Source organism: Gymnodraco acuticeps, unplaced genomic scaffold, assembly GCF_902827175.1.
Source record: "Gymnodraco acuticeps unplaced genomic scaffold, fGymAcu1.1, whole genome shotgun sequence".
Taxonomy (NCBI): domain Eukaryota; kingdom Metazoa; phylum Chordata; class Actinopteri; order Perciformes; family Bathydraconidae; genus Gymnodraco; species Gymnodraco acuticeps.
The window spans coordinates 2,694,202-2,712,152 of record NW_022991286.1 but is presented as its reverse complement, the minus strand read 5'-3'; the positions used below and the strand labels follow the sequence as shown (position 1 = coordinate 2,712,152).

The 17,951-nt window shown below is 39.7% G+C and overlaps 1 long non-coding RNA gene across 1 annotated transcript in view; it reads left to right on the top strand.

Moving 5' to 3' along the window:
* Window positions 1-13,728, top strand: part of LOC117562136 — a 110,956-nt gene extending 97,228 nt beyond the window's left edge. Inside the window, exons 4-5 of the long non-coding RNA XR_004571496.1 lie at window positions 6,499-6,553; window positions 13,571-13,728. This is a non-coding gene — a long non-coding RNA (uncharacterized LOC117562136). The remainder of the gene's footprint in view (window positions 1-6,498; window positions 6,554-13,570) is intronic.
* The last annotated feature ends 4,223 nt before the right edge of the window (window positions 13,729-17,951 follow it).

Genomic DNA, 17,951 nt, shown 5'->3' with positions numbered 1-17,951 from the left:
TGCATTTTGAATATTTATAAAGAAGTTTTTGTTCATTTTGAAAAGTAAGTTGTGGGATCAGGATTTGAGTTACTGGAGTTTAGAGTATACACATATTTTGAATATAGTACAACTAACGAAAATGGTAGGAAATACATGTTTTGTATTGGTTCTGTTTTATTTATTATATTATTTTAATCATTACACTAAAATGGCAGCAATTTACTATCAATAATTTGCTTTAGTCTTTTTTCTCTTAAAATAGATACATTGTAAATTCTCTACATCATAAGTAGAACAGGTAACTTCATCATTTTTGTTGAATATTAGGCTAATTAATTGCATCTAATTTTCAGCAATAAGTGGTGTTAACGATTAAGCTTTAAATCAATGGAACGTTTCCCTTATTAACTTCCATTATATTCCTGAAGTATGGGACTTTCTGCTGGTTAAAAAGGGCTAATTTCCTCCTCGTGCTAACGGATGTACAGTATGAAGTGATTTGCTCATGGTCCCAAACCCGTAGATCCGAACTTGTGTTAACTGACACCACAAGCTTGTGTCTACAGGTCTGCGTCTGTGCAGCCCAACCACCGAGCAGCATCAGCAGAAAACAGCGTGGTCTGCTCTCAGCAACTTTATTAACCCTGTCACCGATACCAGCAGCACCAGTAAAAGACAGCCGCAAAGTCATATCAAAAAATCTGTCTTGGAAATCTCCAAAGTGGAGAAAAGTTGGGTCTTCCTGGGGTTTTTGACACTTTCCATACATTCCCTTTGTTTTCTAGAATAATTGTAGGGTATTAAGAAGTCAATTCAAATGGAAAATATAATTATACCTACAATTTCCTCGGGTGTTTTTCAAATGTTAGTTTGTAGAAAACTCTTAAGGAGCTGTTTAAGTCAGCAGTCAATTAGCTGCAGCCTGGCCTTTCTAGTGTTAATGAAGTAGACATCGGCTCCAATTAGTAAATGCATAGTGTTTCTCACACATTACCTCCCACATTTTAACAGTTTGAAAAGAGCAACTGCAAGGCTTTTCTTTGAGGGACAACATGTGATTTGCAGGGAAGGAGGTTTGGGTCTGTTTGTGTGTTTTGGGGTTAGTGAGGTAAAGAGTTTGGAGAAGCCTTCGAGAAGGATATACTTTTATCTTCTAGAACAGCTTAATATGTCATAATCCCTTTGAGGAAGGATTCAAGTACAACAAAGAGCGTCCAAAGTATTTTTTTTTTTTACCATGGCTGGTTTCCTTTTCTTTTTCCACTCTGTTTTTACTCCCAAACATGAGTCTGCTTGCTCCCAGGTTGAGGTAGTAGGTTGTATAGTTGAGAATTACACCCCGGGAGATAACTGTACAACCTCCTAGCTTTCCCTGAGGTACGCACGGCGCTCTGCACAGCTGGATCAATACAATCCAACGTTAATACTGCACGAGTCGCACAAAAAAACTGTCAAAGAGAGATACTGTAAGCTCCACATGGTCAATAACCACCCAGGCTGTTTGCTGACGGAGCAGGAGGGTTTCAGGAGGGGAGTTGCAGACTGATGCTGACATATATGGGTTGATATCAATGCATTAGATGTTATGGCTTTTTGACATGACAAAATATTATTTTAATCTCAATGAATTGACCGATCGTTTGGTGCATTAAATGTGACATATGTCCATCACGGTTTGTCCTTAAGAAGATCTTTTTATAGGTATATAATTTACTAACATAAGAAAGCTGCAATACACATTTAAGATGTTGGAAGAAAACACAAAACACAACAATAGATTTAAAATGTTAATTATTATTGCCAATGACAAATTGCTAAAGTGACTAACGTTTCAGCTCTTATTATTAAGTGATTATCCTATTATTATGATGTTCATTTTTAAAAGGTGTGTGTTTGTGTGTGTGTGTGAGCTCAGCAGTGTATTGTGGTTTGAAGTGAGTGAAGTGTCGGTCTGTGTGCAGCAGAGCTGATAGCACTGACATGTGAGAGCCGTGTGTTCCTTTCCATTCTGAGGGTGACATTTTATTATTGTTCGCTCAGTGATAACCTCATTAATGCTGATGGCTGGGTGGAACAAGTCCGGCTGCCTCAGTCTCGTTGTTTGGGTGCGGTTGCGAAGGACATCAGACACAAAAGGATAACGATTTTGAGATTGGAAGACGAGCCTAAAACCATTCAGTTTCCAGGCAGGAAAATGACGGGAACAAATCTTGTCATAATATTTCCAATCATTAGACTGCGTAGAAATGAGTACTGTCAGAAAATCTGATATGTGAAATATTGTGACACCATGGGATAAATGGGAAACATGTTGAAAATGAGCAGCAACACATGGGCAATTGTTCAAATAAAACAGTATTGGTTTGGCCTTTTAAACAAATGTATGACAAACCGCAGAAATCCTTTTTATTCTTCACTTTCAAGGTGAATCTCTACTCATTTGAAACTTTTGAATCAAATCAAACGATGACCACTCTCTCTTTTATAGGAAATGTAATATTTTAACCCATGTATGGTAATGGGTAATGAATCTGGCCTCTTACTCGTACAGCAGCACCATGTGTGTGTTAGCCACACACGGTAACACTGAGAACATACTGAGGCCTTACCGTTGCGTTCCCCCCGTTTATACCAGTGTGTTTGTACAGTTGATAGGTAGGAGCAAAAGACTGCCCCCTGTTGGTTGCCTCTGTGAATTGTCCAGCTGTTGGAGGGTGTAAATGATGAACATATGAAACAAGGGATTTTATGGTACGTCCTTAAATTAGGCTTGTGTGGATTTCAGATGACTGTGTGTACATGTGTGAGTGTAGCATGATGCATTCATCTATACTAGAGTAGAGTGTGACAGCTATATGTTATTTAGGGGGTTTATAAAGTATGTCTTCTCCTTTGATTCCATCTTGTTTAGTTTTTTCCCATCTCAGTGTACAAATAAGAAAATATATATCTTTCTTTTTTAAATACTGCTTGTTCCAAACGTAACATAAAGGGCAGCCAGTGAGCGCAGTTTGCCGCCATTGCGATACATGGAACAAACTCAAACGTTGACTTTAATTAAATGTATTATGTCAACAACTTTCACATAATTGTATTAGGTTAGTTGAACGCAATAATATTAAGTTGAACCTAATGTTTTTTATTTTAAACTTAATTGTATTGGTTTCAACTAATCTAATAAATGAAATCTGTTGACATAATTCATTTACAGTAGTTAAAGTCCACGTTTCAGTTTTTTTCAGTGTATCCTATAATGTTAATAAAAGTAAAACATGTTGAATGTACTTCCTTGGCCCATGCTACGCTAATTTAGCTAATTTACCCCAGCTTGTAGATTTTATCTTGCTGACAATCGAATAACCAAAAATAGCTTCCTTGGCAGGACTCTTTCAGAAATTCATTAATGATCAATTGAACTCTTTTGCCTTTTTCTAGATTAAAATAAATCCTTGCCAATATATGCCATAGTAACAACCCTATGAACTCTGCAAACGACTGTCCTGTTCGTCCCATCAATACCAAACATACTGTATGACAGCTGTCAATCACTCCTCTGGCCAGAATAGCGCTGCTTCAGCCATCCAACAAGAGTGTCACACACAGACAGACACACACAAACACACATTGTTGGACACTGAGTTTCTAGGTGAGGTTCTGCAGGCCCTGTGCTTTCTTTTATTTGATGTCCTGCTGCTGTTGTCTTGAATGCGTAGGCTAGTGACAGATCTGGGTCTCTCTTGATGTACTGCTTGGCTAGCTGGGGCTGATTCCTAGCCATTACGAGCAGATAACGGATACTTAAAAGGAGTGAAATGGTCTCTGTGAATCAGTGGTGATGAGCTGTCATTCACCTCGATGCAAATGTATCATTCGCCATGGATTTTGCACTAAAATGACTTTAATTATTATTGTTTAGTAGCCATGAACACCCTCTTCTTTATTGTTTCTGTGGTTGTGCATAGTTGGTATATTGCTGCACCTTTTTGCACGTGTGTGTGTGTGTGTGTGTGTGTGTGTGTGTGTGTGTGTGTGTGTGTGTGTGTGTGTGTGTGTGTGTGTGTGTGTGTGTGTGTGCAGCCGTGTGTGAGCCTTTGTCTGCCTGCTCTGAGATCTCACCGTCAAAGCAGGCTAATATTAGCGAAGACCGGCTCTATCTGGACACAAAGCAGGTGTTAAATGACGATAGCTGCACAGTGTGTGTGTGTGTGTGTGTGTGTGTGTGTGTGTGTGTGTGTGTGTGTGTGTGTGTGTGTGTGTGTGTGTGTGTGTGTGTGTGTGTGTGTGTGTGTGTGTGTGTGTGTGTGTGTGTGTGTGTGTTGTGTGTGTGTGTGTGTGTGTGTGTGTGTGTGTGTGTGTGTGTGTGTGTGTGTGTGTGTGTGTGTGTGTGTGTGTGTGTGTGTGTTGACCAGGAGATTTTAAAATTGGTGGCATCAGTGTTATTTTCAGGGGACATGCTGTAGATCCAGATGCACACTTTTCTCCGGCAGCTGTATAGAGGTAGAGGAGGAAAAAAAAGGCACAATGCACCGTCTGGCAGACAGCAGTCACAGAGGATTGGAGATTATCTCGGCTCGGTCGATCAGTCAGTCAGTCAGTCAGTCAGTCAGTCAGTCAGTCAGTCAGTCAGTCAGGGAGGAAGCAGAAGAAAAGCGAGAGGGCAGTGTGGTCTCAGGGATTTTTCCTCTTTTTCCTTTTTTTTCTTCTCTCCCCTCTCCTCGCCTCTCTGGAGCCCCGTCGCTGATTTGAGCCCAGAACCGGTTGTGTGTCGTTGCTCTCCTTCTCTGGTCCCATCTGTCCCTCCCTCCCCCCATCATCTCTCCTCTTTCTCTCCTTCTCTCTCCTTCTCTCTCTCTAGGAGATTAAATGTAGCCTCTATTAGCCAAAGCACATCATGTAGCAATGTTTCTATGGCCTCTTCCTCACTCAGACTCTCTCTGTCTCCCTCTGTCTCTGTCTCTCGTTCCTCTCCTGAAGGGATAGTGTTAATGATGTCGGCAGAGTGTAAGAGAAAAAAGAAAGAAAAGAGAGAGAAGGGAATGGAAAAGTGGATTCTTTTTGGTTTTTCGCTTGCATGCAGAAGAGAACAGAGGATTTGTTTTATGGGTGGAAAACGGACAACGGATAGGTGGAAAAACACGGAAAGGAGGACTACTTTCTGTCAATCCTCCCTCCCTCTTTCTCTCCCCTCTCTCTGAAAGTGGGCCTCTGGCTGTAAACAATTACAGCCAGACGCAAATTAATGGATGATTTTTTAATTGGAAAAAGAAAACTGCTTCTTTTCCTCCACGCCGTCAACACGGGAAGGCCAAAAGAAAAAAGAGCCTGAAGGGGGAAAAGAGAAAGATTGAGAGAAAGAGGTGGAGTGCTAATATTGGGGAGAAGAAGAAGAGGAGGAGGGAGGAGGGGGGGAGCCTTATGGTTTTTTCCTGTCTTCCCTCCTTTTCCAGATTGAAAGAGAGAGAATACAATGCGAGGGAGAAAGGGGCGAGGAAGGGAGAAAGCGGAGCGAGACAAGAGATCAGCGGGCACATTTGTTTTGTCCTTTAACTTGTGAGAGGGAGAGAAAGAGTGTGTGTGCATGAAAGTGTGTGTGTGACCACTTTCTTTTCCTCGTTAACCTGTCTTGGACCTGCAGGTCTGGGTAAAAAAAAAGTAAGTAGACTCGGGCGAAAGGAAAAGAGTGTGACACATTTTTGCAATCCATGCAATACTTGCAAGTGTGTGAGAGCCACCCCCCCCCCCACCCCTCTTCGGTGAGGCAGCATACTGGTATGTATGCTTGACTGGCACTGTGGCTCCGGCTGCAAGCACTGATTCCATAGCTCGATGCTCGCTCTTTTATTTGATCTCTTCCTCCATTTCTCTATCACTCACCCGTTCACTCGGTCTCACTCTCTCACCCCCCCACCCCTCTTCTTGTGGTCTACCTGTATTATCCAACCTTTAACTATCAATTCCTTTCAGCATTTCATTTTCTGGGAAGAGGAATCATGTCACCGACTCTCTCGCGACTTGCCTCCCCAGACTGCTCACTCTCGCTCTTTTGTGTGTGTGTGTGTGTGTGTGTGTGTGTGTGTGTGTGTGTGTGTGTGTGTGTGTGTGTGTGTGTGTGTGTGTGTGGTGTGTGTGTGTGTGTGTGTGTGTGTGTGTGTGTGTGTGTGTGTGTGTGTGTGTGTGTGTGTGTGTGTGTGTGTGTGTGTGTGTGTGTGTGTGTGTGTGTGTGTGTGTGTGTGTAAAGGAGAGCAAAGAGATAGAGGGAAAGAGAGCTTGCACATGGTTCATTCCGGCTCGGTCCTACCACCCATCCTCATGCCTCTTCTCCTCGTCTCCGTCAGTCTCTCTCTTGCAGTTGTTTTTGTCACCTGACTTTGAGCGGTTCTCGGGATGTCTTGCTTGTGTTTCTTTTTTTGTTAAAAACACAAAATTCTTCCTCTGCACATCTGGAGGCGTGCTGTAAGTAAAACATCTGAGCTTTCTCTTTCTCTCTCTGTCTCTTTTCCCTCCTTTCCCGAGCAGGAAGCGTGAGAGGAGAACAACGGGCAAAGGGGGCATCCTGGATCCGAAGGGGAGGGTGAGTCGATACCAACAAATTCTCTTCCTCCCCACTTCCCTCTCAGCTCCCCATCTGTTTCCTAAGCTTTAGACCACCATGGTGGCATGAAGGAGCGTGGAGCTTTGTTACTGGGCTCGTCTTTTCTCCGTACAGCCTCTCCGGAAGATTTAGAAAGCCGCGCTTGAAGGGGGATTTGCGCTATTGATGAAAAGCATGCATTGAATAATTGTATTAATGGTTACAAAATGTGACAGTCTGATGCAAGTCATCATGTCCGGGGGTTTACTTGGCGCTGTGCGGTCCCCGCTTCAGCTTTCGATGCTTTAATCAATGCATCTTGCAGGGTTTTTGTCTCATAGCAATGATTAGCAATCATAGCGCATTGGATTTTTCCTACAACGGCGGAAAATCTTTAGACGCAATCTACAGCAGCAGGCTCTCTACCTGATGGCAGGAAGCTTTTTTCAAAGTGCTGTATTGTTCAGCTGAGATGGGGGAGGGGGCAGGAGAGAAACAGAGAGGGTGAGAAAGAGTTGGGGGGGGAGGCTGGCCAATGTTGTGTCTGGCTGAGGCTTGCACTAGTTGTATGTTCACAAATACACATGGGGACAATGGTAGATAGCAATGAGCATGCTCAATTCATGCATAGACCTTGCGAGTGTGTGTTGGATCCAAAGCTGCAGGCAGAGATGCTCAGACGCTCCGAGTCCTGAGTTGACTCAGAGAAGAGGGCAGGACATTGAACCTCTCCTGTTCAAGAACAGGATCATCATTTTTGAAGAACCATTTTGGTAGAAGACAAAATCCAGAGGGACCTGCCATGTGGGCAGGTGGAGGAGCCCGTGTGAAGATGTATCTCTCTCCGTCCCTGAGACCCTAACTTGTGACGTTGTGTTTTCATGTCCACGGGTTAGGCTCTCGGGAGCTGAGGGGGATGCACAGGCAGCACTATCTCCCCCACGTTCCTGCCTCGAACAATGGCATTCAGAAGGGGGAAAGGCCATGGCGCAGTGATGGCGCTTAGGCGTGAGCACTGCATGCTCACCATGGCACAGTTCTCAGTTCGGCTAACACCCTGCTCTATGTTGCATGTCACCTGTTCTGTCTGCTGCACCATCAAACATCAGGAAGTATAGATGGAGTGGATACTACAGACGAACTGGTGTGCTGGTGAAATCTCTGCTGTTTTAAGATTCATGTGACAAAGTTAAGGCAGGCTGAGCTTAGGCATTTAGATGGATGACAGGAAGCGATCATGTTTTAGCAACAGAGGCCTCATTGTATCAGTACTGCCCATTGAAGTGGGGGCTACACTCATTATTTGCCTCTGCCTAAGTAAAACCATTAAATAGCAGTAAGTCAGTAATACCAACCTTTAACATGATGATACTTGTTTTCTCACATATAGCAATTGTGTTGTTTTCCCTAATGTAGCATTTTCATTAGATTTCACAAAAGTAAGACACATAAATTACATTTGTTCTTCTTTTGAATGAAAGGCGTTGATGTTACATGACCACAATTATGTTTTAGATCACTGCACTTTTAGCATAACAATCAGCAAAGTTAGCTTCAGGTAGAATGCTAACTGAATACCATGCTAATGCTTGTTAGCATCCTTAGCCACTTAAAACAACAAGAAAAGCTGTTCCTGGTAAAGTAATAGCTTAACAGCTGGTTAGCATTGCCAACTTATGAGAGATAATGGTGATGCTGCTGTGATAGCATTAACCTCTTCATTAACTACAATTAGGTAAGGAAGCATCTGTCGGTGTGATAGCTCTTTGTTTCTCCAGCGGGCCTGGCTGCCTGTGTGTGTGTGTGTGTGTACCGTACTGACATGAGAGCAGCACAGAGTAATGTTGAGAGCGTAACCATGAAAGCTCTGTACATTATGTGCCTGACCTCAGCGAACCCTCAGCGATTTCGAAGCTCACTCACTTATGCTAATACAAATGTAAAGGTGTCAGTAACAACACACTCACAGGGCAGCTAGTTATGTCCACTGGGAATAATATGTGGCATGATTCATATGTTAATTGCTTCTCAACAATGACTGTTGTACCAGATTGGTTTCAGAGTGGTAACTCGTTTGTAGACGATAGTAACAAGAATCCCACAACAATTCAGTTGCTCATAGTAGCCACGTAGCACATGGCGGCTCTCCGCTGCACGTGTCCATTTTCTTTTCAGCAATGAGTTTCTTTTCTCCTCTAACTGCTTGTTGAAAGGGTAACCATGTCGTCCTCCTTGCAGCTTGCTCTCAGGGGCGATTACTCTCACAGAGATCAATTTGCAGCATATTTAGTTTTTAACAGTTGTTACTTGACAGCATGATTCGTCGATATGTGACTCGGCCCCATCACAACGTTGCTAATATGTGTTTTTAATGGGGAGTAGCGTGCATATTGATGATAGCTCATCTTCATGGATGATTCCCTTCATTACAATGGGTGCTGAACTCCATGAACTTGAAGATCCACATTTTAGGAAGTGGAAATTGTGCTGGGTGCTTTGCTGATGTCTGCAGCAAGGTACTTCATTGATGAAAAATCTATTTGTTTGTTGTTGTTACATTATGTTAAGTTAGATGCTTGAATTCAAAGATTGCATTTCTTCCCTTGTGTGCAACATGTGTGACAATGAGGCTTCATTTATTTGATCATTTTGACATCACAGTTTAGCTTTTATTCCTGGCCTTGAAAAGTATATTTCCCCTAAAGTCCCCTTTTTTCCACTACCAACAGTTGGATAAGATATGCTAATGTCCTTCAAAATAAGGGTTCATAATGTCTCAGTTTTTCAACCATGTATATTTCCGGAAATGCTTCTGTCCTATTGCAAATGAACTAATGTGGATTTTAACTTGAACCCCCTCGTCCCTACTAATCCTCTTGTTTAGCTTCTCTCTTATGTAACATCTCTGTCAGCCCTGTTTCCTTCTTCTTGCACCATTTCTCCATTTGTATTTGTTCAGTTCGGTGAGCAAGCACTAACCTGGAGCGAGTTAGTGTCTAGCCTAACTGGAAAGGGGCTGCAGGCTTGCTCTCCATTGTTCGGCTGCACCACAGACTGTCTGTACACTCTGTCCCCATGGCCGAGGCAAACGTGGAGGATGGATCGACAGCGGTTTCATCGCCCCAATGTTTGATTATTTTTCTTACATAAAAGGATATGGGCTAATCAGTATTGTCAACACATGATAGAGATAATGCTGTTTGCATCTGGAATACCTGTGTGCTGAAATCTGATCTCATCTAACATTTAAGACAGAATTCATTAAAATGTTAATCTTATTATTGGATTGAGATGCCACTCTTGGGGAACCTTTTACCCAGCACCTTCAGGTGTGTCAGTAAAACCATCAATGACACCTGACTAAGATACTGCACCAAAAAGTCCAAGAGATCGACAAGTCTAGATTTCAGTTTAGTATCCCACAATTGTCTTATAGCAACATTTTAAGACATCAGCTATTCTGGTAATAATTCATTCCAATGGCTAGCAGGCAGCAGTTGATTGAAGATTCAAAGGCTTTATTGTCATATTCACAATTGCTACAGTGTATCGCAATGAAAATCTTAAGTCCCAGGCTCCTCCAACAATGCAACATAATATGAGTAAGGCCTAAAACCATAAAACAAATTTGAATAACAATAAAATAGTGCAAGAAGGAACAGAGTACAATTTTAATATTGCAAGTTTATCTTTCAAGACCAATGTGCAAGTAGTGCAGATGAAGTAAACTATGGATGTAAAAAAGGAATGTGGCAGAGAATGTTGTAAGTCAACGTTAACGTGATTGATTAAAGCCCCTTTTAAGGTGGAATTTGGTTAAGGTGGACTTTTTAAAATGCAGCAGACAAGGCAGTTTAGTGCATTCAATTGTATGTGGAGGGTATGTTTGATGGGTTGCTGCAGGGTTACGCCCAAAGCGCCTCAGGAAAATGTTCTAGCAATCGGCCCTTTTGGACAAATAAAGGTTAAATTATTGATCGGAGAGATTAATTGCCACGCTGAGGAAAAGCATAGAACGAGGAGACAGACGGTTGGCGATAAACCCAGCGCCTCTTTGTGAAAGCAGGGGAGGTTTCTCTCACTTTACAGTCCCCATTCTGCAGTTTTTTTCTGCCACTCCCTTCAACACAGCGCCTCGGCTCAGCTGCAGGCGGACGTAGCGCACTCATCACTAATCAGAGCTGGTCAGCATGTGTGTGTTTGGGTGTGTGCTTCCCACAGTATTGTGTCTGTAAATTCTGTGTGTGTGTGTGTGTGTGTTTGTGTGTGTGTGTGTGTGTGTGTGTGTGTGTGTGTGTGTGTGTGTGTGTGTGTGTGTGTGTGTGTGTGTGTGTGTGTGTGTGTGTGTGTGTGTGTGTGTGTGTGTGGTGTGTGTGTGTGTGTGTGGTGTGTGTGTGTGTGTGTGTGTGTGTGTGTGTGTGTGTGTGTGTGTGTGTGTGTGTGTGTGTGTGTGTGTGTGTGTGGTAGTTCTTCCCACTGCAGAGGGGTTCTACCACTCTTCTCTGTTGGTGAAACAAGATGGCGTCCCAGCTCCACGTGTGCCCTCAAGTGCTGCTTAATGCCCATTACCTATGGCACCGGGAAGACATCAGTACACCTCAGGGCGTATTTAGTGCCACAAAGCGGAAATTGCTGTGGCACTTCTCAGTACTGTAGCTTAGCAAACTAACAAGACTCAGGATTTGGTGCCGATCCAGTGCTTTCATTGTTTTTCTTGTTTTTCTTCCCTATGTGTTTTAGCTGCCAACACTTCCCGCAATCTGGGTTGTTTTAAACATGGTTTGTCTGTGTCTGTGTGTGTGTGTGGTGTGTGTTGTGTGTGTGTGGTGTGTGGGTGTGTGTGTGGTGTGTGTGGTGTGTGTGTGTGTGTGTGTGTGTGTGTGTGTGTGTGTGTGTGTGTGTGTGTGTGTGTGTGTGTGTGTGTGTGTGTGTGTGTGTGTGTGTGTGTGTGTGTGTGTGTGTGTGTGTGTGTGTGTGTGTGTGTGTGTGTGTGTGTGTGTGTGTATGTGTGTGTGTCCTTCATGGCTTAGACTAAGGCCAGTTTAAAGGAGATTTGGGATTGTGCGCACAGCCACATCACACCAGCAGATTAAACGGATTATACATCAACATTATTAATCTGAGAGAATCTGATGTCACCAACGATGTGTCAGCATTCACACACACACACACACACGTTCCCTTTGTCTCTACCTAATAGAAACCAAGGTGGTAATGTCTGCAGGCTGAGGTTTAGCCGACTCCCCGTCAGTGTGTTGTCCTGCTCCAGGTCATGTTGGATTTAAAGTCATGCTGGAAATCCCCAGATGAATCAACATTTAACACTTTCTTGCCAAGCCAAATCAAAGCTGTAAATGCTTTTTTGGGATGTTTGAAGGAGAAGCTTAGGCATGCTGGCTGCGGTTAACATTCTGGATAATTTTCCGCTTCAACAGCCTTGGTTAATCGCTAACAAAAAAATGTTAGCTTAAAATTTGATAATATTTAGTTGATAGAACAAATGCAACATAATAGCAGTAGTATTTAACTTTAAGCTTCAGATATTGAAAGGACCACAAGCAGCAAAAGACAAGTGATACTTGTTGCATGCACTTTTGAATACCATACTGCATACGTACATATTGCAATCTGAGAAACACTTTACTTTCAACAAATGTGCAATTTTTGTGTTGATTTTAAGTACTTTGTCTTGTCATTTCTTTAAGCAATTTGTTATCATTTGATACTGTGTTTCAGCTTCCAATCATTCTTTACATGTAACCTGTCAAGTCCAGTTATTTATTGTGTATTGTCATCTTGTTGACCATGATGCCTTGTTCAGATTATAAATGCTAAATTGTATATGTTTTCTGCATCAGTGTAATTAACATATCCATGCATATTTTATTTTGATGTAAAACTTAAGAGCATCTATTTAATAAATTACTTTTCACATTTATGGTTTCTATACATGATTACTTATCAAGAAATTAAGGTATTAATGCACATCACAAATATATAAAACAAATACATTTCCAGTGTGTAGACAGAGATCATGACCGGAGCTGATGGGGATTGCAACCCCCACTATTTAATGAAGAATTGGAAATTAATTGATATGTTATACATTTATCGTCTAAAGATCATGTAGTGCACTTTGTGTGATTTAGAAAATGACTGTACAGGACTTGGAGTAGTTAAGGTTTTTATTCTACATTATTTATATTCCGTATCGGCAGTTGCATGCTTTATGAGAATCATGACTGAATATGATAATGTAAAGCAACATTACAATGATAAGCCAATGTTTTCCCTTTCAATAAATAGTTGTATTATGTGAGAGCAGTGTTCTCTTCAGAAGTCAGCTATTGAAATAGAGACGTCTTACAGTTGTGTCTAAATAAATGTAATTTCACATGATTTTCAACTGTCATGCTTATTATTAGAAGCTCTCAATGAGTTGTCAGACTCTTCTGAACAGACTTGTCATCTGACATGTTTCATATTTTGTCTTTGGATATCTTTTTATTACTTAAGACCTTCAACAAGACGATTCTTTGGCATGATTCTTTCCCTTTTTCCCCCCCGCAGAGCTGCCAAGACATATTGCAAGATCCTGACCCTAAAGACATCAGACAGTTAATGGACCAAAAAATAGTTGACAAGCAGTCAGTATGCTTTCAGTAATTACTCCATGAGCACTGAAATGTGGCGCATGCATTTGTGTACAGTAAATGTGTTACAATACCACAGTAGTACATTATATTAATGTCTGTCAAAGTAATTATACCTACAGTAAATATTTAACATGTAATACTATTATTGGTTTTATTTGAAGTATGCAGATATTCATAAATGTCAACAAAACCCACCATTATATTTAATCGCTTTTCATGTGTTTACTCATTTCCTCAACCAGATAGTAAATGCAAAAATCAATAGTACCACTGAAGTGGCTTGCTAATGTTCTGTACATGCTGTATTTGCTGCACTTTCTGAAACAGCTACTAAACAGTTTTGTCTTTCTTTCTCTTACAGCCTTTGACACGAGGTCAGGACATGTTGCTACATGAAAACCTGACGGAAGCAATCTTCAACTGCCCATACACATGCATACTGCGATACTAAGTTGTACAACGTCTTGTATTACAAAATACTGTATATTGTATGCTAATAAAACATTTAGTAAAAATATCCTCCTTTTGTATTTTTCCTAGAAATGCACCATTCTAAAATGTTATCATTCCTAGCATGTTAGTATATTAGGACTTGCCATCCATTCACTATGCTAATTAATTTCAAGGTTTATGCTAATGAATTAATGCTGTGTACCCAAATAGCTGACTCCATGCTAGCTCCTCAGCATAAGGTAATGATAGTATGCCCCATGCTAATACTTTAGGACTTTGGTGAATGTGCTGACACTTAAGCATACTCTGTACTAAATGATGTAGATAGTAGCACTTTAGCCTCCTCTATGCTAATTGAAAATTAGCTCCATGCTAACTTTTAAGCACATAGCATACAAGAGAAAGTAGGCCTCACTTGACACAATATGTTGATAGTGTATTACAAGCCAACATTATATTGTCCACTATACTCAGAGACACTGCCTCATGCTAACATATTAGCATACACAGTAGGTAGCTTCTTTTTAACCTTCTAGCCTATAACATGCTACATTATGTTTTTGTTAAATATCACACTAATATATTCATTAGAGTTGTCTGAGTTACATGTTATCACTTAAAGTAAGACCCTCATCATGCTAAGAGATAGAAGAAACTATGACCCTCACATGTTTGAAGATCCTGCAGACTATTAACCGATGGCTTTCATTCCAGTTGTTCAACTTTGTTGGTGTCCTTAAGCCTGCTGCTATACCTCAGTGATTCACCACATTTCCAGGAATAACTTTCAACACCCAAAACGTTTATTGCCTGGATTTGTTATAGCCAGATTTTGGTTTTTCATTGGTGTGAACAATTGGAACCGGCACATTGTACTGCAGGGCTGACACGAAAGTACGGTTAGAAACTGCAACATTAGATTTTCCTCCGAGCACAATGGAGTTGTTTTGTGTTAAAGGCAATTCGAGCTAATTTGAAAGCTGTTAGTTTTATTCAGATTTTTACACATATTATGTAAAATCATTATTAAAGAAAGAAAAACTTTATTGCAAAACATTGATCTATTTTATGTTTAATTTTTATATTACTACAAAGCTTTTCTTCAAAAAAAATACTAATATATATTTGGCTAAATAGATGTGCAGTAGATGATGGGGAAGAAAACTACATATAAATGGACCCCATTGTTTAGATGGGAATTGTATGCAATACTCTTCCCATACTCTTCCCAAGTAAATCTCAGAGGTATTTGTGTGTAAAAGTCTTATTGGATTCAGGCAAATTAGTTATGTATGTTGAAGTCCTTGGTAAGCAACGGATAGATTTAAGATATTCATGTTTTTTTTGTAAAAGGAAAATAAAATAAAATGTTATTTGTTTATTTGTGGTAACAAGGTTATTTTGAAATTTTAGTCACATACAAATTCTTAAATGGTTGACGTTTTTCTTAAACCTTATTTGATTATTATCACTGTGCAATTTAGATGCCAGACATGTAAAAACCTACATTTTAAACTGCAAATAACAAATGTGTGTTTCGGGGATTTATTTTTATTTTCTAAATGAATGTCTTTATTTTACAAGTAACAGATACTGATGCCTTTTAAGTGCTGTGTTTTGCCCATTTATTAACCAAAAATAACATTTTGGTAAAATGATAACATGGAGCTCCAGATTCAATTTACATCACAAATAACTTTTGTTAATGCTCATAATTAACAGGTAAGTATATCAATGGTTTATTAATATATTCATTATATGTCATCATGTTTATATGTCATTTAAATGACATTCTCAGTTACAAACAGGGGAAATGATTCCCATTATTACTACAGAAATCAGTGCAGTTATTATGTTATGACTTGAACTCTTTTTTTTTTTTAAGCTGACATTTAGATTTTCAAACCCTCTCACCTCAACATGACTTCCTCTTATCTCGTGAGCTGACTCAGTGTGTGGTTGCCATTGATCACTGCAGTAAATAATCAGCACAATGGTTATTTACAGCCTAAGAAAACAACATGATATATCAATGCATATTTTACCGATATTAGTTGCAATCACAGAATTTGAAGATGTCTTAATTTCCAAGGTTTTTACAAAGAAGATTGATCAAATACCGACAGCCTCTCATCCAATGTATTTGTAATGATTATGTGACAATTAGGATCATTACAACATCTGATTCTGATACGAAAAGATGTCCTCAAGATGAAATGTGTGAAAAATGTAGACAATGATTGTTGGAATAGAGATGTAAGGGCATGGCGGCGTACAGCGGCAGCACAAAGCTGAATCCATCCCATTCGACATGATTCTTTTTGCACTCATTCGCTGTCTATCACTCCCTCTTCCCTTCATCTCTCGCTCGCTCGGGCTGTAAATCCATGCTGAGATTTGGCTCACACAAACTGGAGCTCTGCAGTCGAAAGTAGGCCAAAAGCCATCGGAGGACATGGCTAAGAGAGGGAATGAGGGAGAGAAACAGGGAGGCAGGGAGGAGGGGAGGACGACTGAAATAAACTGTTTGTAGGACTACAAAAAGACAGGATGTTATTTTCATTTCCAACTTTAAATATTCTCGTTATCCTTTGATTGTTTTGCAACTCATCTTTGAGATTACACAACACATTTAACGGTCTTCTCGTCTATTATTGATACGTGTTTGTTAGGGCAGGTGCTTCAATGTTTTTATTTTTTGACTTTTCAATATACAATGACAATGATACAGTATGAAAGATATACTTTCTGAACACAAAGCAATACTGAAGACACTTTTTGGGTATTTATGCATACTTTACTGAAATAAGTTACAATTGCACAATTTTAGGAAATCTTGTTTTCCATTTGTTTCAAATGTGGGAGCAATATTTTTCTATGTTCAAATATAGGTTCAAATGTTTGCAACTCATCTTTGGCATTACGCAACACATTTAAAGGTCTAAAATGCTGCGATGATGCGATTCTTCAGGACGTATACACTGACATTTTAATACACAGCCACAGTTGGACTATTATATGAAAGACATACATTTTGCACAGGAAGCAATATTGAAGAAATTCCATGAAATGTTTCAGGCCCAAAATTGTATCCCTGAGCTAAAATATATTCAAATTAAAATGTTTGACTTATATATGCAAACTGCTGAATGTAAGTTTTATATTCAATATTCAGTCCTGACAACTAATTGAGCTATTTACTATTATTGTTATTTATGTTTGTAAGCAAGAATAACAAAGGTTATGGTCACGGTCAGATTAAATACTAGAAGAGTAAAAAAGTGCTTTTACCTAATCAAACTGACAACATGGTAATATCCAAATCAAGCACTTTATTTATGTTTAAATATATAAAGTATATGATGTCATATAAATTCATGTTTTGCTTCAGAATGGTGTGTTAGAATGACCTCTTTGAATTAAAAAGAAATAAGCTCCTTCATAGCAACATTCAGACTATGGATGTAATGCATATATTTTGAGTGGCAGTAATATTCTTTATATTTAATATGTAGTTCATTAAATTGCTAAACTTATTTTTCATGAAGATGCTTTGTACAGCACTTTCATTAAAGTGTGAAAAATAGCAAAAGTGATTAAGTTGTTATCCAGGGTATGAGAAGAAATGTAAGAATGAAATAAATATTGGTAAATATTACCAATGGATTTCGAGATCTGTATACAGTTTGTGTTAATCTAATAAATGTCAGTACAAAATGTAATTTATTTTTCACATCAGTCTTGACCTTGTGCTTATTCAACTACTGTATCATTTCCTTTTATTTGTTGTATTGACTACTTTATGTTTTTGTTTTCAATTCAATCAAAGGACAAAACATTTAATCCAAAAATGTACAAATAGCCACTTATTAAGAACATTGAATGCTTTTCCTAAATGCCAATGCACTTACAATGCAGATCATCAATGGCATACATCTCACAGAATTTGAGACACACACACATATTGCAATTTAATGAGTCGTATCGGACCAGTTTTTCAGGCATTGAAAACTAATATAAATGATTTTAATGTAATTACCTTAATCAAGGTAGTTGATAGTTTCCAAATCTATCAGTAAGCAATTCAAATTTTTAGCCTTAAATATAGAAGTGGCAAAGGGGCAACAGGTCATGGTGGTGGGCTGTTACAGACCCCCCTCAGCTGGCAAGGACTCCTTGTCTTCGCTAGCAAATCTTTTATCGCAACTAGACTACAAGGAAATAGTGCTACTTGGAGATTTTAACTGGAACTGGTTAACTGCAGTGTCAGAGGATTTAAAAAACCTTTG